The sequence below is a fragment of the Felis catus genome, chromosome A1 (assembly GCF_018350175.1).
Source record: "Felis catus isolate Fca126 chromosome A1, F.catus_Fca126_mat1.0, whole genome shotgun sequence".
NCBI lineage: Eukaryota > Metazoa > Chordata > Mammalia > Carnivora > Felidae > Felis > Felis catus.
This window is the reverse complement of record NC_058368.1, coordinates 58,541,296-58,565,751: the sequence shown is the minus strand read 5'-3', so window position 1 is coordinate 58,565,751 and position 24,456 is coordinate 58,541,296. Positions and strand designations below refer to the sequence as shown.

Here is a 24,456-nt window from a genome sequence, read left to right as displayed (position 1 = left end):
ATACAGCACACTGATATTAGTTTAGTTGACTTTCTTAGAAAGGTCTCTCGTATATCAGTTTGACAAAAAATTGCTTACTATCTTTAAATTCTGACCCTTTCAAACTATTTCAGAAATTATTTCTTTTTTAAACTTTAAGTATAGATGTTTAAGGAAAGAGACATTTATAACACACACAGAGATACACAGTTTTTCTTTCCTTGGATTTCCTGACTATTTTGTAGAAGGGAGAAATAATTTATCTGTTATAAGCATAGGCATATGACTAGCTTTACCATGAATAAACTTACTAGCAATATTTCCTTCTGTATCTTGGCTAATCACATTTTTCATGTTCCAACAAGGCAGGCAATATTTTACTTTAGCTTTGAATAAAATCTTAGACACTTGGAAATAAGGAAAAATTATTTTTTTAGGAAGTGTATGCAGACCCTGTCATGTATTTTTAACCTCCATGGACCATCTTACATATTTTAATATTTCTCCTTCTTAGTAAATATTATCATAAATCAAAATTATGCTGTAAGATCCTAACTTTACTGTAAACCAGGACACTTTAAAATTAAAGGTGCTCCAGCAGTCAAGTATAAGCAGTTGTTAAAATCCTCCAGGAGAACCCTTATAGAAGGAGACACATTCATATTTCTTCCATATGGGATCACTCACCCCTAAAGGGATTTAAATTTAATGGGAGTTTTTTTAATAAAATAATTTTGCATTTCTTTTTGTCTGACTGCTTTTTCTTTTGTTTTTCTTCAAGATGGAGACATGCCTATTTTATTTTTTACAACATATTCACATTCTTTCCTACAGTCATTTCTTTTCCAATTCATTTAATTCATTCCTAAAGGAATTCAACGCTAGACATGACTTGTTCGTGAGTAAACACCCAGTTTTTAAAGGAGTTATGCAAAACCCTGAGTAATTTTCCATACGTGATGGAAGGATGTTGAAGTATATGTGATTTTGTGTATACACAAGCAAATTTTTCTGCTACTCATGTTTCTCTAAATATGACTAGTTACATGGGATAAGAAGAGGGGCATAAAAAAAGGAGCATTAGTTCCAAAGTTATTAATCTCGAGCATTTCCTTTAAATATAGTATTCATAAGATTTCCAAACAACTGTCATGAGTTCGTTGGCATTCCTTGTTCTCTAGTTAATTGCATCTCCTTCTGTTGACCTTTATATTGCTTGGAGAGTCGAATTACACATTTGTCTTTGGCAAAATGTCTTTAGCATTGTTGAATTTTTATGAAGGCATCTATATCCATAAAATCAAAACAAAAATGATGTAAAATACCAATAAAACTATGAGATTTTTTTCGGGATGATGCACTGAACATCTTTTTCTCCCAACATATTCTATTATTGTTTCTCTCTTAGTAATTCAAGCCAATGCATAGTCTCACAATTATAGGAAAACTACTCAAGGAAAGGCCAACTGGCTCAAAGGTTATACTGGAAAAACTAAGAATTCTACCATTGCTTTGTCCATTTGTACTTTCCAGCAAGTGTCAGCTACATAATTTGTAGGTCCCAGTAAAGAAAATGAAAACATTGGGCCCCCTGAGCATAAAGTATTTTAAAGTGATATGATTAATATAAAGCTTTCAACTCTTCTTTTTTTTTTAATTTGTTTTTAATTTTTATTTATTTTTGAGAGAGAGAGAGAGAGAGAGTCACAGTGCAAGCGGGAGATATTAGAAACAGAGGGAGACACAGAATCCAAAGCAGGCTCCAGGCTCTGAGCTGTCAGCACAGAGCCAGATGCAGGGCTCAAACTCACAAACCGTGAGATCATGACCTGGGCAGAAGTCAGATCAGACGTTTAATTGATTGAGCCACCAAGATGCCCCAAGTTTTCGATTCTTCTAAAGTCTCTCTCAAGTTGTTGTGGTGTTTTTATTTGCTATTTAATGCCCTTCTAAGTAAAGAAAAATGCAATTTTATGTTATTAGCATATGTTTACTGTTTATATCATGCCAGATTTTTTTATGTGACTACAAGAGCATTTAACTCATCTGCAATAACTGAAATTATGCCAGTTGTATTTCATAGCTTGCACATGCATATACATTTCTCTCTTACCTGAACAGTGGAAGCACAATATGGAAATAAATCAACAGTTTTTACTTCACTTACTGATATGTGTACATTCTATAACACTGTAACTCTATAACTTTGGCTTACTGATGAGTAATGGACTGAGAGGAGAAAGAATGTGAGTTGCTCTATCTTTTCCCCTCCTTCTAGGACAATATTTTCAATTGAAGTTGTTGGCTAGGGAGGTAACATGAGTAAGAAAAGATATGAGAGAGTCTCTTGGAGGGTCTGTGTTTCCTCGAATGAAACTGCCTTCTTTCTGCATTTGAAGCGAGTTTGGGTTCTAACAGAAAACACGTCTCTTGGAGAGCTGTTGGTATCCCATTCACTCAGCCATAGACATAACACACTCATTTTGTACTCCTTTGCTGTTTTGCTGAACTTACTGTGCATTGTGAGTCCTTTGGAATTTGGTGCTCCTGGAGCATCACAGAAGCTACATGTAAAAGGGTTGGCACAGAACACAGGATGCAAATATTATAAATGTCACCTCTGCCTATACACTTGTGTTATTGGCCCATTGGATTTCACTTACAAATCACAAGTTCAGAAATAAATTAAGTATTTCAAGAAGGCACAGCAACACATTAGAGCAAATTCAGGGCCTCCTGAACTTCAGACCCTTTGCAACTGTATTAATTATATGCCCATAGAGCTGAGCCTGACTAGTAAACAGGACGTGTCTTCTATGTCACATGACTTGCTTTCTGGAGCCCATGTTTTCTCACTTCGTGGGCAGTCCATTTTAGAGAGTTTCCCCCTCTATGTTTGTAAGATTACAATAATTGTGGCAGCTAATCTGTGATCTGTGTCGGAGAAAGCAGCTTTGCTATGGCAAGTCACCTGCACCACCATCTCTATCTGGTGCCACTGGGTACAAAGCCTCTTTTGTTTCTTAAAATGTGATCCTCCTATCTTTTTAAAAGGCAAGTTTGAAAGTAAGCATCTGACTGTGAAGTCTGAGGGGAAAAAGGTTTTCTTATATAAACAATTGAAAAATACACGTATTTTAAGTCTGTCCCATATCTTTGACTTCAGAATAATAAGTGCCAATGTGGCTGAGTCTTTCTGGACTTCTATAATTTAAATTGACTCATTCTCAGTAACATCCGTCCCCCAGTAGGTAGATATGTTTAAGCTGCTATGTCAGTTATGATTCAATAAATGCCTTTCATCTTTAGCATATTGCTGATTTCTTTAACTGCATTCCTTTCCTTCATGGTTTTATGACCTTAATATCTTCTACAACTTTAATTATTCTTCTACTATGAGGTTGAAGTAATATTTGAATGCAAGTTTTTTGTTAGCTTGTTTTTGCTTTTGTAATATGCTTTCTGACAGCCTCCCTGAAACCAAATTGTGAAAATATGAAAAATATTGTAAAGACCACTGATGCTTTCTCTCTGCAGAAAATGTTTGGCAGATCTCCTTTTTTTTTTTTTTTTTTTTTTTTTTTTTACATTAGAAAGCAAAGCATATAAAAATTCAAACAAAGACTATCAGTTTGAACATCTTGAGAGGGAATTTCCAGTGACACTCACGTTTGAACATTTTCTCTTGCTGTGACACTATGATTTCATCTTTTGTAAACTTACTATCTTTTTTTTTCCTTGAAATTCCTTTAAAAGGATCTTTTATGTTTGATCTAATTATCTGATGAAGATTAAATTTAAAGGATCCATAAAATTTTGAGTTTATAAAATGAATTCATTACAATATGTAAATAGGTATTATCAATATTAATTATATCAAAACATCACTGATTTTTGGTTCCGATATGATTTATTTTTTTTTTAATTTTTTTTTCAACGTTTTTATTTATTTTTGGGACAGAGAGAGACAGAGCATGAACGGGGGAGGGGCAGAGAGAGAGGGAGACACAGAATCAGAAACAAGCTCCAGGCTCTGAGCCATCAGCCCCAGAGCCCGACGAGGGGCTCGAACTCACGGACCGCGAGATCGTGACCTGGCCGAAGTCGGACGCTTAACCGACTGCGCCACCCAGGCGCCCCAGTTCCAATATGATTTAAAATGTAATAGAAATTTAATATTCATGTAGGCAAAATATTTAGTTGTATAATTGCAACTTGTATATGAAGACACATTCTGGAGGCATTTATCAGTTTAGTAGAACACATATCATGCTACAAACCTGTTTAATTTTGCTTTCCAAAATTATGCTCCTTTTTTTCAAATATTGTACGTTGACTTCTCTGCTCAATCATGGCATCTTTGCCACCTCATAACTTTTAAAAAATTTTTATGTTGTTTGTTTTGAGAGAGAGTGAAAGAGAGAGAGAGAGAGAGAGTGAGAGAGAGAGAGAACAAGTGGGGGAGGGGCAAAGAGAGAGGAAGAGAGAGAGAGTCACAAGCAGGCTCTGAGCTGTCAGTGCAGAGACTAATGTGGGGTTTGAACTCACAAACTGTGAGATAATGACCTAAACTGAAACGAAGAGTTGTATGCTTAACTGATTGAGCCACCCAGGTGCCCTGCTGCCTTATAACTTTGAATTGCAATTGGTTAGGTCTAGCTTCAATCATACATGATATTAATTCAGCTCTTCACAATCAAGTAAATAAATCCATATTCCTGATGGAGGTAAGATAATGTCAGTGGTCTGAGGTTCATGGATCCAATAGGATCAGTTCTATAGTATAGTCATAATCCTCAAAAGGTATGGTTGTGGGCAATATTCTTAGAAGGGGATGTGAGGATGGACCAGTTAAAGGCATTCATAGTACACACGTTACAAGAGTTTGCAGAGTGGAGCTATCTGCAATGTGCAATGTGAGACATGAGAAGGGTTGGGGTTCAGTTAACTTAGAATTTGAAGTAAGCTTCACCTACTGGACAGCAGTAGAGTGAAACTTACACATAAGCATTTATGTTTATCCTATAATCATTTATAATAGCCAAAATACAGAAGAAACCTGTGCTCATCAATAAATAAATGGTTAAAGAAGTGGTATATGTATACAATGAAATACTACTCAGCCATAAAAAAGAATAATTCCTTGCCATTTGTGACAACATGCATAGACCTAGATGGTATTATGCTAGGTGGAGTAAGTAAGACAGAGAGGGGCAAACACTGTAAGATTTCACTTATATGTAGAATCTAAAAAAGAAAACACCAAAAAGCAGAAAAAATCCTATAAATACAGAGAACAAACTGATGTTGCCACAGGGGAGGAGATTGAGGGATGGGCAAAATGAATGAAGGGGAGTGGTGGATACAAGCCTTCAGTTTTGGAATGAAGAAATTATAGGGATTAAAGTGCAGCATAGGAAATACAATCAACGGTATTGTAATATTGTTGCATGGTGATAGATGGTAGCTATACTTATGGTAAGCTTAGCACAACATATGCAGTTGTATACTATGTTGTGCACCTGAAACTAATGTAACATATTGTGTTAACTATAATTTTAAAAGTTTTTTTTTAAACAAAAAATCTCATAGGATTTAAATGTGAAAAAAAGAACTGAAATACAAAAGTAGTTGATGAAATTCCAAAAATAAGGGTAGAATATGCAGATGCCATAATAGTGTGATATGACTTGGAAATAGCAAGTTTAATATTATTTCTGGAGTTTTACGTTAAGAACAGAAGTAGTCATTTAGTAGGAATTGCAGATTCCTAGGTAGTCCACATTCATTTGCAAAGTACAGAGAAATTTTGAGAATTATAATCAGAAGATGATGATCAAATTTATTTACTCATAAGTCATATCTCTTAAAAATTCACACAAGAAATTTAAATTGAGAAAGTAGCTATTAGATTTAGGTAAATCATAGATTTGGAAACAAACGACTCATTTAAAAAATGTTCTAGTACTTCTCTGGAAGTAGCATCACGTACTTGGTGTTATGAATTTACAAACAGCCTTCACATATATTTGACTAGAAGCTGAAAATCAACGTGCTGGTTTCAGTATAAAGGCAATAAATTTCTCTACTCAATGAGATGCACAAATATAATAATTACACCAAAACTGGAATAGGTGCTTTTTGGTTGCTTTTTTGTTTGTTTGTGTTTTTTCTTCATTATGAAAGCTAAACTTTTAAGAAATTTTTCCTTATATTTCAGGCACTCCATGGCTATTTATATTCATTATATCATGTTACTGTTACAATCCTTCAAACATCAACCTTTTTTATTTATTTTTTATTTTTTTAATATCTATTTATTTTGAAAGAGAGAGTACAAGCAGAGAGAGAGGGAGAGAGAGAATCCCAAGCAGACCCTGCATTGCTAGCACAGAGCCGGATGCAAGGCTCGAACCCAAAACCATGAGATCCTGACTTGAGCCAAAACCAAGAGTCGGACACTTAACTGACTAAGCCACCCAGGTGCCCCAAACGTCAACTTTTTTTAAAGACCAAAGTAGTCATTGATCCAATTTTGAATTTGTAGTTTTCATATTTGGTTGCATTACCTCAGAGCCTAACTAATTCATTTTAATTTAGGTTCAATATTTCAAGAACTCCTTTCTAATTTTCTCCCAACACTTTCAGTTCTGTACATTACCATTCACTGTTACTACTGGAAATAGTAATTACTTATATAACAAATATAGTAGGTATTTTTATGGCGAGAAGGCTGACAATCTATTTCCTATTAGTGCACAGCTGTCATTGGTGTACAAAGATTTTGAGAGTTTGATACAAAGTTTTAAGCTATTATAATACAGATCTGTAAGTTATGATACAGTAATGAAGAAGGATAAGCTATGATGACAGGGCAATTTTCAATCTTGTTCCTAAAAACATAAAAAATTTAACAATATCGAATGTCAACTATGCCCCAGGCATAGTAAGTCCTTGGCTTTGAAGATATAATAATGAACCAAAGTGTCCCTGACTTCAAGGAGTGTATAATAAAGTGGAGGATACATACAATAAATAGAAAAATAGATTAAAAAAATAGCAATAAGACTGGCATCACAACTTATTTTTTACTAGAGTTTCATAAACAGCATGCAATTACTAAATGTTTTTGAGTGCATGACTTACATCTAATAATGTTCTCCAATTTGCAAATTATACTTCCTTGGAAATGCCATTATATTTTGGAGAACACTATATAACAAAATTATCAACTATTGTAATGCACTTTAAAAGATACCTTAGTTATATTAGAATAAATGGGCTTTTAGGAAGCTCATTTTAAAGTCAGGGAGGTGAGGATAGTTAAATATTATTCTTACATTATTCAGCTATACTTAATACCAAATTTGATCCAGATAATGAAAGACAAAATAGTCTTGATTCAGTTAAAGTGTTCCTACTAGACCTTTTATAATTCTGGGAGAGGTAAAAATAAAGTGTTTGCACAGATAACAAGGTCATATTCAGAGATGTCAGGCATTTGATGTCCAACATAGAACATTGGTAGAACTTTGATTGCCACCAATTTTCTTTGTTTATGACATCTGCTTCCTGTGGTATGGAAAGTGGGGACAGATACAGAAGCAAAGAGTAGGACAAATATTAATTGTGACAATCAGTGTTCCTGAGGTTTTGAAACAACAATTTAAAAAAGTCAGCAAATGATCTTAGATAGTAACTCAATCTGCTAAAACAGATAAGTTGATAAAACAAAGAAACCCTTGGTATAAATATGTGAACTTTAAAATTTCAAATGAAAACTCATGGAAAGTTTATGGATAGTTAAATCATAATGAAATTACTTATATTTATAATTTCACATGGTTTCAAGTGAAATAGTGTGACTAATTAAAAAATGAGAAAAAGAGAATTTATTAGTTAATATGCAAACAACTGTGGTACTTCTCTTAGAATTTTCCTTATAATTCTATATTATATGTAGAATATATGATTTTATATTAATCATTGTTAAGTAAGCAACAATTACTACTCAGTATTCGAGTGTCTGAATGAAAACATCTATTGATCTTTTAAGAATGCAGAATTCAGGTCCAGGTGGATTGGTTAGACACATGCAGGGACAAAGGGTCAACAAGGCTGTCCCCTTAGCAGTTTGGGAACATTTATTTATGTTTTTCACCACTGTCTTTTAGCTTTATGTGCAGAGACACTATGAACTTTATAATATTGTTGCGGAGAGAGATGAGATAGTATTTATATATTTATATTTATAAATATAAAACATAACAAAATAATACAAAAATACAACTGGCATTGAATATGCCAGTTTAATAAATGTTCACTGAAGAAGAAATAAATGTACTGTTTTTACAGATGAAAGAGGAGGCAGTTTTAGTCTGATAATGACTGAACTTCTCTTTCAAGATTCTAAAGTGGGGATGTTTTGTTAATTCAAACACATTCACTAATAGAATAAGACAATGTGCAATCATTAGATTTGCAATTAAGACTTAAGAGACGGACAAATAGAAGCAGTATTTTCTGGTAACTAAGAAAACTTGATATTGTACATTGTCCTCATACTAGGACTATGTGTACCTATGTTTTGAACTATACATGGCACAAGTGCAGATTTCTAATGAGGAGCTACTTCACAGACAACATTTTAATATGGTATTGAGAGACTTTTGACCCTGGTATGTTTTTCTATTTCGGAAAAATACCTCATGCAATTTTCATCCTCCAAGCAGATGTAGCACATGATGAACTATGTCCAGATGAACATTCTTTATCTATCTATCTATCTATCTATCTATCTTTAATTTTTAATTTTTTTATTTTGAGAAAGAGAGAGAGTGCACATGCACAAGTGGGGTTGGGGTAGAAGGAGCAGGAGAAAGAATCTCAAGCAGGCTCCATGCTCAGTACAAAGCCCTATGTGGGGCTGGATCCCACGACCATGAGATCATGACTTGAGCTGAAACTTTAAAAATTGATGTTTAAACTACTGAGCCACCCAGACACACTTAGATGAACATTCCTTTTAATGAACTTTGTGTTAATTGAACGAAGTGAATTCTGAATGATTATTGCAGTCTATCAGGTGTAACCTCCATTCCATAAATTGTCCTTCTCCAGTACATCTCATTGCACATTAATCAATGATATATTTTCCATTCAGGGTTAGTGCATTTACTCTACAAAGCATGGAGTCATGGTGAGCCTCTAAACATGTACATAACAGAGTAGAGAAAAATGATATTTGGTCAAATGATAGTGATACAGAGTAGAATGTAATAAGGATGGTAATAAAGTTTAAATCTTTCTGGAAAGTAACATTTACTGAATAACTACCATCTATGACACTTTTTTTGCTTGATTTTTAACATACACAGCCTCAGTCTTACTTGATTTTCCCTAAACATTGTGAAGTCAACGGGCACCTGGATGGCTCAGTCGGTTAAGCTTCTGACTTTGGCTCAGGTCATGATCTCACAGTTTGTGGATTTGAGCCCCGTGTTGGGCTCTGTGCTGATAGCTCAGAGCCTGGAGCCTGCTTCAGATTCTGTCTCCCTCTCTCTCTGCCCCTTCCCCACTCACGCTCTGTCTCTCTCTCTCTCTCAAGTATAAATAAACATTTAAAAACTTAAAAAAAAACATTGTGAAATCAACATAATCATTTTATAGATAACAGAAAAAAAACTGAAGTTAGTAGAGGCTAAGATATTTCTTATAATTCTACCTCAATATACCTTATTCTATATATACATCATATTACTTAGTATCTATACAGCACCCTAAAAATCTACAGTCTCTCATCTCCCTTTCCCATGCCTCCTGTCAGACACTGACATCAGCTCTTACAACCTTTCACCTGGACTACTCCTAGTTAATTCTATGCCTCCAGGTTTAAATATTTCCCCTCTCCTTCCCACATATCAGTAAGGTCTGCTCTTGTTACTTTTCTGTATAAAATCTTTCAGGGATTCCCTGTTGTGTGAGGACGTGACAAATGTTCTCTGCAGGATACACTAAGCCTTCTTTGAGCTGCATTCTCCTGTTCCACTGAACTTCTCCCCTGCAGCTCTTCCCCCGGAATCTGATGTTCCTTCTTACCAAGTGAGTTGTAGTTTTTGATCTGATTGTGCACAATCATGTCTCTGAGCACATTTTTCCTCGGTTTGGATTTCCATATTCATTCTTTAAGTTCCAAGTCAAGTATCACCTCCTCTATAAAGCATGTCAGACTAAGATACTTATTCTTGAGATTGTCAATACCATGTACCATATAAGTCCCCAAAATATGAAAGTATGGTAAGTTTTTTTTCCCCAAAATATGCCTCAAAAATTATTCAAATTATTCAAATGACAATTATTCAAATTATATTTGAATTTCTTATATTACAGGACTCTTTCCAGTTTCCTAATTACTTAATTACTATTTTGGATAAAAAAATTAAGGAAGAAACAATTATCTGACACAGTTTTAATTATTTTTGACTTTAGGTGCTTTTTTAGGCAACGTAATAAGACTTGTAAAATTTTGGTTTTTGTTTTGAACATATGACAGATTGAGATAGATTAGTAGTTATTCAAAAGTTTAGGGCTTCACAACTACCAGTGTTGGATACTAAGAAAAGTGATTTTGCAATAGCTCTTTTTATGGCTCCTTTACTTTGCAATAACTTTTATTGGTCTCTTTTCTTTAAGATGCCACCAATTCCTTGATGAGGAGAGAATGTAAGCTGCAAAGGCAAAGGCTGTTTTGTCAGTAAATGGCATTATCACCAGAATTTTTAACAGTTCTGAGCTCAGAGTGTGCACTTAATAAATAATGCTAGAAGAGATCACCCAGTCACTCTATCTTCAGCCATTTCAGTGTTTGGCATGCAGTAAGCAATTAATTATGTTTTCTAGTAGGAATGCATTATTGTAATGATACTGAATAAATGGATATCATACAGTGGCTGCTGAGCAGGGGAATTCTGAATCAAACCAGATTTGTCTTATGCTAAATCTCACAGTGTTTCCATTGCCTCTGGAAAACCAGAAAATGGGTAGATTATTTCCATCTTTGAGTTAGGGGTGGTAGCTTGATATGAAACACATTATGAATTCATTAAGGTTGAACTGAAATTTCCCACAGTCATTTTATAATGTCTCACTTATATATAAATTTTATTTACTAATTTAGTAACTTTTATTTACTAAATTAGTAAATTTTATTTACTAATTTATATTTACCAATTTTTAGGTCAAGAATTCTTAGCTGAGTGAACATTCCCAGCAGCATATGTTGACTTCCAGGTGGAAGTTGTCATTCATTGCTTGAGGCTGAATAACTAGTTTTTACTCTGCTGGGAAGAGTCCACAAAGGTCTTGTAAAAGCAGAAATTTTTATCCTGTAGATAGCCAGAATAAAGGGTCTTTATGTAAAGAACGTTATTAAAACACCCATTTTATTCAACCATTCCCTCTGTAGCTTCACCTACAAGACTGGCAAATTGCTGACACTGAAAACACTGATCCAGCCCTATTCTGTCCCTTTGGAAATAGGGATGCCTTGATTAGACCCAGGTATCCAATGTCAACTCTATTAAGACTCACCACAGTCTGCATCCAGTCTTTTTGATTCTCCGAAGCAAACCAACGTATCCCAGACTCTTTGTATGCTGGAGACAAGTCAAAAGAAAGACTTTTGCTGAGTCATTATATTAAATCTTACAGCTATTAAGAAAAATCTAATTATTTCCTAAAAGTGTTTTATACTTATAATGCCCTACTTGATACTACCCTACCTTTTGTCCATGCATCTATGTGTCTATATGATTCCTCTAAAAAATAAAACAAAACAAAAACCTTGAGTTCTCTTTGAAGCTTAAAACCTATAAAGATGTCTCCTTCCTCCAAAGTCATGATAACAACTGTTTGTCTCTCATGACATGATCATTCAATGCCACATAAAGATGTCTCCTTCCTCCAAAATCATGATAACAACTGTTTGTCTCTCATGACATGATCATTCAATGCCACATCCTTTATATCCCATTATTTGATAGTTAATTTCCATATATTACAAATAATAAGATGGTAAAAGAACTGTGCTCATTTAATTACCTCTCCTTACTAAGCAATTAGTAAATTATTCTTCATCTGAATTACTAGAGCTTATCAGATGTCTTTCATTATACTTTTTCCTTATGCTTGGCCTATGGAGTCGACTGCAAAAGACTCTGCATTTGGTTCATTTATGTTTATACTGATTAAAATACAGGGTCTGCTATCATTTTTTGCTGGTGGCAGTATCTTACTGTCTCTTTGTTGTTCTTTGAACATGTTGCCTATTCCTTATAATGGTCTTGATTTATCTTTCCTTAATTGGGGTCCCCATGATATCAGTTACTCAAGGAATGTCTCATTCTCAGAGTTCTTGGATTTTAAGAACATTGCCCTTCCTTAATTAAAATGCTGTGTAGTCAAGCGGCTCAGAGTTGGGATTTGGGAAAAAAAAGATACTCATAAATTGTGGCAGAACATGTGAATTTTTACATGCTTGCTTTCTTTGTCAAAGACTGTTTTCTTCATCTAACATAATGATATCCTTCCCAAACATAGAACATACTTAACTATCCCTCAGGGAGACAATGTGAGTCCCACTCAGTCATTTTGTCTAGCTCAAAGTTTAGGCTCTCTGCATGATGTAAGAGCTTTATCAAGTCTTGGAGTTCCCTTTGGTACACAGACATATGTACTAAAATTGTTTTCTGTCCTCTATTCCAAACTTATAGGCCCAATATGTAATCATGTTATAGGGTCAAAACTTCCCTTCTCATTAGGAGAAAGGACAAATTAAAGACAAAGATGTCACTGATTTGAAGTAATTATGAAATCTCAAGAGAAGGAGAATATCACTCATGATTTTACCAATCACCTTCAAATAATCTCTAATTTATGGAACTGCCACATCAACTATACATGAATATGTATAGTTTCACTCAGTGTGAAGATTTTTTTCATATTAGTTTAGATTATGGTTTTTTATATACTTTTGAAAATTGAGTATCCATTTTGATGAATTATCTGTTTATTGATCTTTGTAATAAAGAAAAAGTTAAGTCGTGCAAATTTAAAGGTGAAATTTATATTAGATTTAATTTTTTAAACAACACTGAGATTAGTAGTTCTGAAGTGCAGAGATGAAGCTAGATTTTCTGGTGTTTACACATTTTTATTTGGATGCTAAAACTTTTAACTGTATTCTCAAGTGTATTGTTCATTTCATGGTCACATGGATTCAGTTGAATCTGGAACTAACTAAGCCTTTGAAATAAATAAAGGAAATTGATCTGTAAAATAACACTTTTCTCTTGGATTAAGTTTGTAAACAACACAATTTTGCATGTTATATTATTACCTAAATTCTCAAAGTTTCATTTAATATTTTGGCAAAAAGAAAAAAAAGTAAATATTCCACTGTCAGGAATAATGCCTTGAATTATTATTTCAGCAACAGCTATCTCATTACAAGAAACACAATTGAATGTGTGTTCCCTGATTTAACATCTAATCTAATATTTTGATACAGATGCATGAATGCTGAAATCAGTAAATACAAGTTAATATGTATAATATAAAAACACAAGGAAATAAATGGATGCCTGTCAAACAGATAATTAGATAAATCAATATCCTGGGATACATTATTACATTAAGAAGCTTTAAAGAGCAACAAACATTTGCCAAGATTTTTTAAGTGTAAAGAATCTTTATAGTGCCCTTTAAAATACATCAGAGAAATACCACTATAACCACAATGCATTTATAAAAACATAATGGTCATTTTCCTTAGTATTTACTTGAGGGTGAAGCAGAGGTAATGAAGACCAGAGTTTCTTCTACTTATTTTATAGCCATTTATTTCCATCATAATAGAACTAAAAGATTGATACTATCCAGGTTGCTTAGGTCAGCTTGACTTTGAAGCTCTTTTTTCTGCACAGAACTTTAAAGTAAACTAAAGAGCTAAAATGTCTTAAGTGCCCATCACAATATTCTGTGGTTGAAAACTAAATGAGAAACATTAAAGTTAGGGTCAGATACCTTGATATGATGCAGTGATGTTGGTTCAGTCAATGAGCTTGGTGTGATTAAAAACTATTAGTTGATAATAGTATAAATAAATAGTACAAATTACTATTAATTTACCTTAATAACTGTCTTCAACTATAAAATAAGGATAAAGAATAAATTTCAGGGATTAAGTGTATGGAATGCTACATATGTATTTTCAACTGCCATGGAAGAGATTTAGTAATTGCAAGCTATTATGCTTGGTCTGCAAAGGAGTATGTGCATTAACCTATAGTCAAGCAAAAGCAATAAAAAGATTGTCAGAAAAAAAAAGTATTTTAAAGGAGGTAGTTTAGGATGAATTAAATGTAGAATAGAATAGAATAGTTTAAAATCAGAGGCAGAGAGGACAGTTAAATGTTACAAAATTGTCCCAAATGTCTGATAATACACTGAGCCAGGGTGAATGGAAACAAAATATATGAATATAGTTCTGATTTTTTAAGGAGTTACAGATATTTAGAGCTAAACTATGTAATTTTACTCAAAATGTATATAAATATACATATGTAATACTTGCTATAGCGTGGCCTTGTATATTTTCTTTAATTCTGAAAAGAAAGCTCCAGAAATATTAGCAAAACTTTAAATGCACTAGCTTAATTTTTTAAGAGAAAATTGAAACTTAGAGTACGATATATTATTTAGCAACAATTAAATGCACTATCTTAAATTTTTTAAAGAACACATTGCACTTCAGAACCAAAATTTAACAAAAATAATCTGAAAAAATGTTAATATGTTGGGACTTCTTCAGTAATATATGTGAGGTGGGAAAAAACAAACAAACAGAATTTTGTCTCAATTAATTCTGTGTCTATCCAACTCTTCTAATGCTATCTTTGCAGCAATTTTAGGACTAAACAATCAACAACCTTACTAATAATTATAATTAATCTCTGACAAAAAAGCTCTATTCTAAACTTTAAAGTATGGATACAGTTTTTTATGTATGATACCTTTCATACAATGAAACATTATCAGGCACATTACTAAACAAGACACAACTGATGTAAAAAACAAAGAAATAACAGAAAATAACAGGCCTATGGGGAAATATAACAGAGCTATCAAAAATGGGCTTAAAAATAACTTTCAGGGAAGGGAATGCAAGACATGTTTTGGCAGAGAACTAAAAACAAACAAAAAACAAAAAACAAAAAAAAAGGAAATAAGGAAACCACCTATTGGAAATAAAAATTAAAGTACTATAACTGAAATTAATGATCTTGCATATGTGTTTCCTAGCATATTAACCACATTTGAAGGGAAAATTTTGACCTGAGGTGTGTGTATGTGTGTGTGTGTGTGTGTGTGTGTGTGTATTCAGAATAAAGCAAACAAAAAAGAAATGATTAATATACAAAAAAAAAAAAAACCATGAGACAAGGGATATAGTTAAAAGGTACAACAATCATATAATTAAAATCTAAGAATTCTAAGAGATAATGATATCCAAGATATAATACCTAAGAGATATAAAATATATAATGGCTGACTCTTTTAAATAAAATGTAAAAAGACACCAATAAAGGATTAATATCCAAAATACATAAAGAACTGATACAACTTAATACCCAAAGAACAAATAATCCAATTAAAAAATTGGCAGAAGGAATGAATAGACATTTGTGCAAAGAAGGTACACAGATGGGCAACAAACACATGAAAAGATGCTTCACATCACTAATCACTAGGGAAATACAAATCAAAACTACAATGACATAGCACCTCACACCTATCATAATGGATAAAATAAAAAACATAAGAAAAAACAGGTGTTGGTAAGGATGTGTAGAAAAAGGAACCCTCTTGCACTGTTGGTGGGAATGCCAATTGGTGCAGCCATTGTGGAGAACAGTATGAAGCTTCCTCAACAAATTAAAAATAGAACTACCCTATGATACAGGAATTGCTCTCCTGTGTAATTACCCCCAAAATACAAAAACATTAATTCAAAGGGATACATGCACCCTATATTTACTGCAACATTATTTACAGTAGCCAATCTACAGAAGCAGCCTAATTGTCTATTGATAAATGAATGGATAAAGAAGCAGTAGTATATACATACCATGGAATATTATTCAGCCATAAAAAACAATGAAATCTTGCCATTTACAACAAGATGGATAGAGCTAGAGAGTAAAATGTAAGTGAAATAAGTCAGTCAGAGAAAGATATATAGCATATGATCTCACTCATATGTGGAATTTAAGAAACAAAACAAATGAGCAAAGGGGAAAAGAGAGAGAGAGAGAGAGAGAGAAACCAAGAAATTAACTATAAAGAACAAACTGATAGCTACCAGAGAGGAGGTAGGTGGAAGGGGGTGGGGGTAAATAGGAGATAGGGATTAAAAAGTTCACTTATCATGATGAAATAAAATAAAATTATTTTTAAAAGACATAAAAAGACATAATTCAATGTATTTTTCAACATAGAGGGCCACATATTATTTGTAATTCACTGTTCACCTGGGAGATAGTTCAGCTATTTCAGATATTTGGATCTAGGTCAAGTTACAGTATACATTTCTTAGGAGAAAAATCTTGAGAAAATTTTTCTTAATCCAACTTGATAAACCATATTGCAAGTGGCCATTCTCCAAGATTTTGATGAAAGTGGAAGATGAAAGAATCTGAATTTCAACTTGATATTTCTTACAGTCCATCTAAGACTTTCCAGAAGCACTGAGGACGGATACTAATTGGTAGGTTCACGGTCACAGCCTATTCCTAAGGCACCCAGGAAAAGTGAGATAACAGGAAAAGAATTTTCACAATAGAATGTAAGTTGGAAATTACAACACAAGTAAACTTTGAAAAGCAACAGAGACTTCTATTACAAAATAAAGTAATAAAATAAAATTAATACAATTAAATTAAATTAAAAAATGCCAAGCCACAATGCCAAAAGCCTTTCTGAACCCCAAACAGAATAAAGTAGAAAGTTATACAAATTAAAAATGATCTTTTAAAAATCAGCCAAAGTAGGAGTCAAGGAAGTGAAGAACTTATTTCAAAGGAGCACCCATAAGATAGATAGCTGACTTATCAAAAAATAAATAAATAAAAAGAAAAAAAAAAGAAAAAGGAAAAAGAAAAAATGCCAAAAGATAATGGGATGACATCTTTGACAAGCTGGAAGAAAATAATTGCAAATCTAGAATTCAATGCCAAGTGAAAACATCCTTAAAAAATGAATATTTAATGCATTCATTTTCAGGTAATGAAAATTTGATAGAATTTGTCACCTGCAAACCTATGATGAAAGAAATACTAAAGGATTTTTTTTAGACAAGGGGAAGATGATTTCACAGGTACACAAGGACCCTCAGAATTTCAGATTAATGAATAACATGATAGGTATAAACCTAGCTATGTATAATGAATGGAGTTGTACTAGACAGTATTTTCATATCTCGTGTAACTAAAGATATATATTTAAAGTACATAAAATAACATGATTGGAGAAGGCAAAAGAAGTTGAAGTGATCTAAATTCTAAGATGTTTCTGTATTATCCAAAGAGAAGTAAAAGTAATTTACTTACTGTTAGAATTTGATATGCCAAGGAAAACTTGTCATAAAATCTTACTTATCTTCTAAAAGAATTTCAGTAAACAAATATAAATAATGTGTACCTACCAAGATAATACAGGGGAAAATAGAATAATAAATATTAACCAATTATAAGCTAACCAAAAGAACAGGAGACTAGTGTCTGAGGTCAATCTTAATAATTTATTTTAAACAAGCTAAACCAAATCAAACTATTTAAAGGTGTTTTCAATATCTTCTTACTATTTTTATTTATTTGTGGGATCTGTAGGAATGTCTGCTTTTTTATTCTTGGTATTGGTTCTTCTCTCTCTCTTTTTTCTGATTCTCTTTTCAAAGAACCACTTTTAGCTTTGGTGGTCTCCTTTAATAGAGGTTTTAAAACATATTTTATTATTTTTTGCTTTTATATTTATTATTACTTTTAGTTTATCTTCTGAAATTCAGACACCTATGTGGTCCAAAGGACACTGTTGAGAAAGTGAAAATACAACCCACAAAATGGAGAAAATGTTTGTAAATCAAGTATCTGATAAGAGATGTATATTCAGAATATATAAAGAATTCAGATGTATATTCAGAATATATTTAAAAATTTATATATTAATATATATGTTAAATTTGTAATATATAAATATTTTGTATACTTAATTTATAGTGTATATTTGTATATATTAATATATATATTAAATTTATACATTTAACAATGCCTTCCCACAAATTAAAATTCAGGATCAAATGACTTCAGTAGTGAATCCTACCAAATATTTAATTAAATAACTGACATCAATGTTATACAAGATTTTATAATGCAACTAAACAGGATTCACTGAAGGGGAATGTGATAATAGTTTAACCTTCAAGCTTCAATCGATTTAATTCATTATGTTAATAGAATTTAAAAATCACATAATCATTTTTATCAACATATTAAACTTAATAAAATTAAATATCCATCATTTAAAAACTTTAACAAACCATTTATTAATAAACTAATGAATAGTTTATACAATTTGAGTTGTACATTTGTGATTTGTGAAGTTTTGTGTGTGCAATATGCTTCAGTAAAAAGGTATAAACACATTACATAGAACAATAAAATATTTTTCAATTTTGCTTCACTAAACTTTTAGTTTCTGCAAGTGTTTTTTTTACATTTTTTTAAATGTTTTATTTATTTTTGAGAGAGATAGAGCATGAGAGGGGGAGGGACATAGAGAGAGGGAGACACAGAATCCCCTCTCTGAGCTGTCTGCTCAGAGCCTGATGTAGGGCTGGAACCCAGGAACCCTGAGATCATGACCTGAGCTGAAGTCAGACGCTCAAGCGTCCTAGTCTCCAAGGGGCCCCTAGTTTCTGCAAGTTTTTAAGTCCGTGCACGTTAAAAACAGATTGCTACACTCTCTGCTTTACATTATTTTGCGTTTTATTTCTCTAGAGAGATACAGGTTTTATTAGCTTACATAAAAATCAATGTAAAAAATCAAATCAAAAAGCAGAAAAGAAATAGCATACTTACAATCTAAAGGAAGTTTAATTATATATTGAATGTTTATACAAATTAAATAAGAATATTCTTCCAAAAACCTCTCATAAAAGGCAGGTGTTTTTAGGACTGACACTGGTACATGTTGGTTTAAATAGATTTCACCAAATTAGAATAGATTAAGAAATGAGTTTTACTGGAGAGAAATAAAAAGGAAGCTCACCAGTGTAGAGATGCATCTGGGTTCTCATGCTCCACATTATCTTGTGGAAATATGTTTCAGGTCAGGATTTCTGTTGCGTATGCGAGAGTTTAGCTGTAGAGAAAACTCTCCTTCCGTGCATCTTCCTCCAATAAAGCAACAGGAGGAAAAGGTCCTGTCAATGTAGAAATATGCAAGGTGCTTTGTACCGGCAAGTCTAGGCATGGATGTCAACGCTTCTAAAGTTATGTGGAAAGCTAGTGCCCAGCACTGGAAATGCTGGGATAGCTGGAGTTTGGGGGATTTGGGGATGTTACATTCCCCCTGTGTGAAGAGAGAAAGCCATGGCCCTCATAAAAAACAAAACATGGCTTTATTTTCTCTTATTGGGAGAAGAAGGCTTAGGGCTAACTTTATCCTGGCAATTGATGGTGAGTTTTCAGCTTAATTTTCAGACAATTTGCTCCTAGAATAAAAACAATGTGCCCCCAATGCTCTTTTAGTAATGTATTAAAACATAACACTTAGTACACAGTAGGCACTCAATAAATATTTGCAGAATAAATAAATGCATCTTTTTTTTTTTCTTTTCCTGAGGAAGAGAGAACCTGATAGGAATCATACCTTGTTACAAAGGAGTTACTTGTTACTTCTTTCTACCCAGGAATTTGGTCCTTTGTGAATTTAATAAAATTGAATTAAATAGTATAATGTCAACAGAAATACTGAGAAAAATTTATTCCTTCTATATCAGAAATGAAATAAAAAGGAATAATTGTCCATATTTACTTTTTTTTGCTCAGGAGCAAACATACTGTATATAGGATTCTTAGGTTCCTAATTATATAAATTAATTAAAACAAAAGGAAAAATGATAAAAAGCAAATGAACAAGAAACTACTATAGAATTTCCACATGCCTTAAAGCCTAACACTACATTTTATTGTTCTTTTTATTTATATATTTCCATTTCTACTCTAATACAGAGAAAACTTAAAAATCAAGGCAAATATGAACAAAATTGTGTTCCAATTTAAGAATTTCTTCTTTCAAAGGAAAAATAAAAAGGTTAAGTGATAAATATTGTTAAGTCAGCTTGGAATACTATGTGCCTAAAATTGATGTGTGATAATAAGAAGAAATCAACTAAGAAACTTACTAAGAAGTAAGAGCTAAAACACAGGCCTAATGACTGAGTTGTATTTATTCCATCTAAACGTAACTTCACTATTTTACTTTGCCTACCTGCTAAGGATATGCCTTAGCCCTTTATCTTGCAAAGTCAGTGAAAATTAAAGGAGCAGCCTTCCCTGAACACTAGAAAGGATCTTAACTTACTAAGAATTTAGCATGACTGGACTAATGTTGCCAAATAAAATAGAAAATGAATTAAATTTGAAAATCAGATAGATGGGTATATTCTTGGGAGAAGCATGTCTCAAATATTACATCATTCATTCTTAGGCTGAATATTAACTAACTGCAAATTTAATTGAGCATTCCACATTTTTAACTGCAAATCTGGCCACAAACTAGAGACAAACAAAACAAAACAACAACAACAACAAAACAAAGCCCTGAGGGCATCAGCTATGGGAACTTTAGTAAAAGTGAAAGAAAAAATTTCCAAGACTACTTTTACTCTCCCTTCTGAGAAAACCTTCAACAAACCTATATTGTGTTGGGTAGATTCTGTTTTTTGAAAAGTTGTAAAAGTCTTATTTAACCCTTGAGGGACAAACAGTTAAATTGAAATAAATAATTTAAAAATATATTTATGCATTTCTTTCTTTTTACTTGAACTGATCAATATCACCAAAGTAATAGGAAATATAAAAGCAGATAAAATGATTTTTTTTTCTCTGTTGGCTTTTATAGTTCTACTTTGGTTTTTGTTGTTGTTGTTGTTGTTGTTGTTGTTGGGAGTATTTTACTTTAAATTTGTTTTCATTTGCATGTTAAAGCTGTGACAAGCCCTTTTCTTAGTAAATAGAAGTTTCCTTTGTGTTGCTTATTTTTCCAATGTGGCTGCTAAAATGATAAGTTCTTAAGCTACTCAAAGGGATTTAAAATGAAGTCCTCTGACTACCTGAAAAGTATTAAGGGGTTTGTTGTAACTGAAATTTGAATTAACTACTGTCTAACTTTGTTAAGCCAAGAGCTTTCTCTATCTCCTTCTTTAAAAGCTGAATTTTATTATCAGTAGGCCCAAATAAACTAGATTTTAATTAATCTCATTTCTTTCTCTTTTTAGCTGTGCATTCTAGACAGCATTACATATCAAGGAGCTTAGAAATCTCAACAAATATGACAGAAAAATACTTGATATTTTGCTAGTTGAATATAAAATATAACCTTCTCTCCTTTTGAATTTTCTTCTGTTTAAATGTGGTAATTGAAGGAATTTTACTTTGGTGCCTACATCTTCCATTAATCTTAAAGCACTTATAAAACTCCAGAAAACTTAACTAATACATTTTTCAAGGTTTTTCTTTTTGTGGTATCAATTTGCATTTGTAAAAGCAATGATTAATTTATAGAAGATATATGTAGAAAGCATCAGGATTCAAATAATGTTTTAAAAATAAAAAAAAAGAAACTCATTCTTGGTAGTTGGAAGCCTTTATCCCCAACTAAGCCAACAACTCTTGGCTAGAAAAAAGTCTGAAAGAAGATGGACTAACTTCCAGGATTTAAAAGCATTTTCAAATCCTAATTGTCTTGGAACATAAATGCAGTCATAAGAAATAAAATTGGTTTGACAGGAAAGTTTCTTAAATCAGCAGGTCAAGCAAATCACAGTATTTTTTTTTTCCAGTAAGATATAGTTCCCTGAAAATTTTTGAAACATGAAAAAAATAGTTCAATGTTACTTATCTTTCATATTTTAGTATTATATTTTACTGATTACCAATTTTTGTCAATCTCCATCCTAGGTGTTCTTAAGTATTGATTTATCATTTCCAAGATTATTTATTGAATGCCTAGATATATACTGTTATTATTTTGCAGATGAAGTAAATTATAATTGAAGAGCTTAAGTAATTTTTTCACTGCTAGGAAACAGCAGGGTGAGCAATGAACTTTCAGATTTATATAAAGACTATGAACATTACTTGATGTCACACTGTCTGTTATATAAGCACTTTGTCTCTAACTCATCTACCCTTCTAAGTATCTATTGTAATTTCATGTATAGTTGTAAAAATGAAAGAAAAACATGATTATTTGAAGTGATTGGTCCTAGAAAAGGAATATACAAATGGCTCTCTTTAGGCAAGAATACATTTTAGCTATAAAGAGTAGTCTCATGCATCTAAGTTATTTTATAGTCTTCTGTTTCTGATCCCCTAAATTCATAGCAGCACAGTCATAGCTATTTTTAAAGTTGATCTTATGATTTGAATCTGAGAAACAACAAAGGTATATTTTAAACCACATATTTAAAAAATGTAATAAAATAGTTTGTACTCCCTTACAACATAGATATTTCCATTAGGAGAATACGAATACATTTTTTAAACTTTAAAATTATAAATACATTTTCCTGATCATTCATCATTTGTTTTGTTTTTTTTCTGTGATTTTGTATAGGTTAATAATTCCATTTCATGTGGAAACTATGGAGTCTGGAGCTGTGCAAATCTGCTCTTGATTTCAGCTACAAGGTATTGAACAGATTAATCCTGGGTCTCAGTTTTCTCATCTGAAAAGTGAAGATAATAACAATTGCCTCTTGAATATTATTGTAAAGGTTTAAGGAGATCACGGATATAAAATAACAATGACAGAGAAAATGCTTAGATAATAGCATAGATAAGAATGATAAAGCATAAAGGAATGAATGAAAGATGACTAAATCAGACTATCTAAAGCAGAAGTCAGAAGGTATCTGAAGAATATTTAAAACATGGAAGATTACATGTGTTTTAGATCTCTTAGAGGTTAAAGAACTACTATATTAAGAGAACTTAATTAAGTGAATCAGAAGGATAAGAATTGGTAGTTGGAAATTAGAATGCTTTTTTTAACTAAATTATATTTTTGGATTGTTTCATAAATAACATGAGCTCTGACTGATTATAGCTAGTGTTAGAACTTGATAATTGACACAGTAGTTGAAGTGGAGCAAAGGAAAGGAGATAAGGAGATCAAGGAACCTAGCAACCAGGTACCTCTTTTGATGTAAATTCATGTACATGAATTTCTGCAAAATGTGTTTGTTCACCTGTAATTTAAATGATGCACATCTCTCCAACCATATTCTTCTGTATGCATTTGCTAAATAGGGCTATCGGCATTATTCTTTTAATTTTTTATTGCTATTTATTTACTTTTTTTGAAAGAGAAAGGGAGTGAGCACGGAAAGGGCAGAGAGAGAGAGAGATGGAAAAAGAATTTCAAGCAGACTCCATGCTGTTAGCACAGAGCCTGATGTTGGGCTTGACCTCACCAACCATAAAATTATGACATAAGCCCAAACTCAGAGTCAGACGGTTTGGAATTTGGATGAGTTCTGTATGAAATTGGCCTGTAAAAACATCAGAAAATGATTTTGAAAGTTTTAACTGACTGAGTCACCCAGGTGCTCCTATTATTTTAAATAAAATAGGTAGAAATTGGGAAAATAATATTTTTCTTATTGGGATCATTAAATTGACAAGATTGGGATCATTAAATTGGCAAACTGTCACTATTATCTTAACCACATGAACATATTCTGTCAATAGGAAAGATGAAAAAAATGACAAATAGAAATGGATACAAGGATGGATGGATGGATGGATGGATGAATGGATGGAGAGTCTTAGTGGAGCTAACCCCAATTTCAGTAACCCAATATCTTTCTCTCTAGAATTTAGTATTTGTTTCTTAAACTTATCCTAACATAATAAAAATTCCCAAACTGATATGCCAGGAATCCAAGATATTCTTTTCTTAAGCTAGTCTAGGCATTTCTTTCTCTTGCTTCTGAAAATACCCCAATGCTAATGTAAAAGAATATAGCCAATAAACTCTCATCCTCAGATCCACTCCCCAACATTTTCTATTTTGCATTTCCTTGTGTTGTAGACCACAATCAAGCTGTCTTTAGAATCGGACATTGGAATCAAC

At 32.5% G+C, this 24,456-nt stretch overlaps 1 long non-coding RNA gene across 1 annotated transcript in view; it reads right to left on the bottom strand.

Moving 5' to 3' along the window:
• LOC123384617 overlaps positions 1 to 11,674 on the bottom strand; it is a 69,771-nt gene extending 58,097 nt beyond the window's left edge. The window contains exon 1 of the long non-coding RNA XR_006595992.1: positions 11,569 to 11,674. This is a non-coding gene — a long non-coding RNA (uncharacterized LOC123384617). The remainder of the gene's footprint in view (positions 1 to 11,568) is intronic.
• Between the last annotated feature and the right edge of the window lie 12,782 nt (positions 11,675 to 24,456).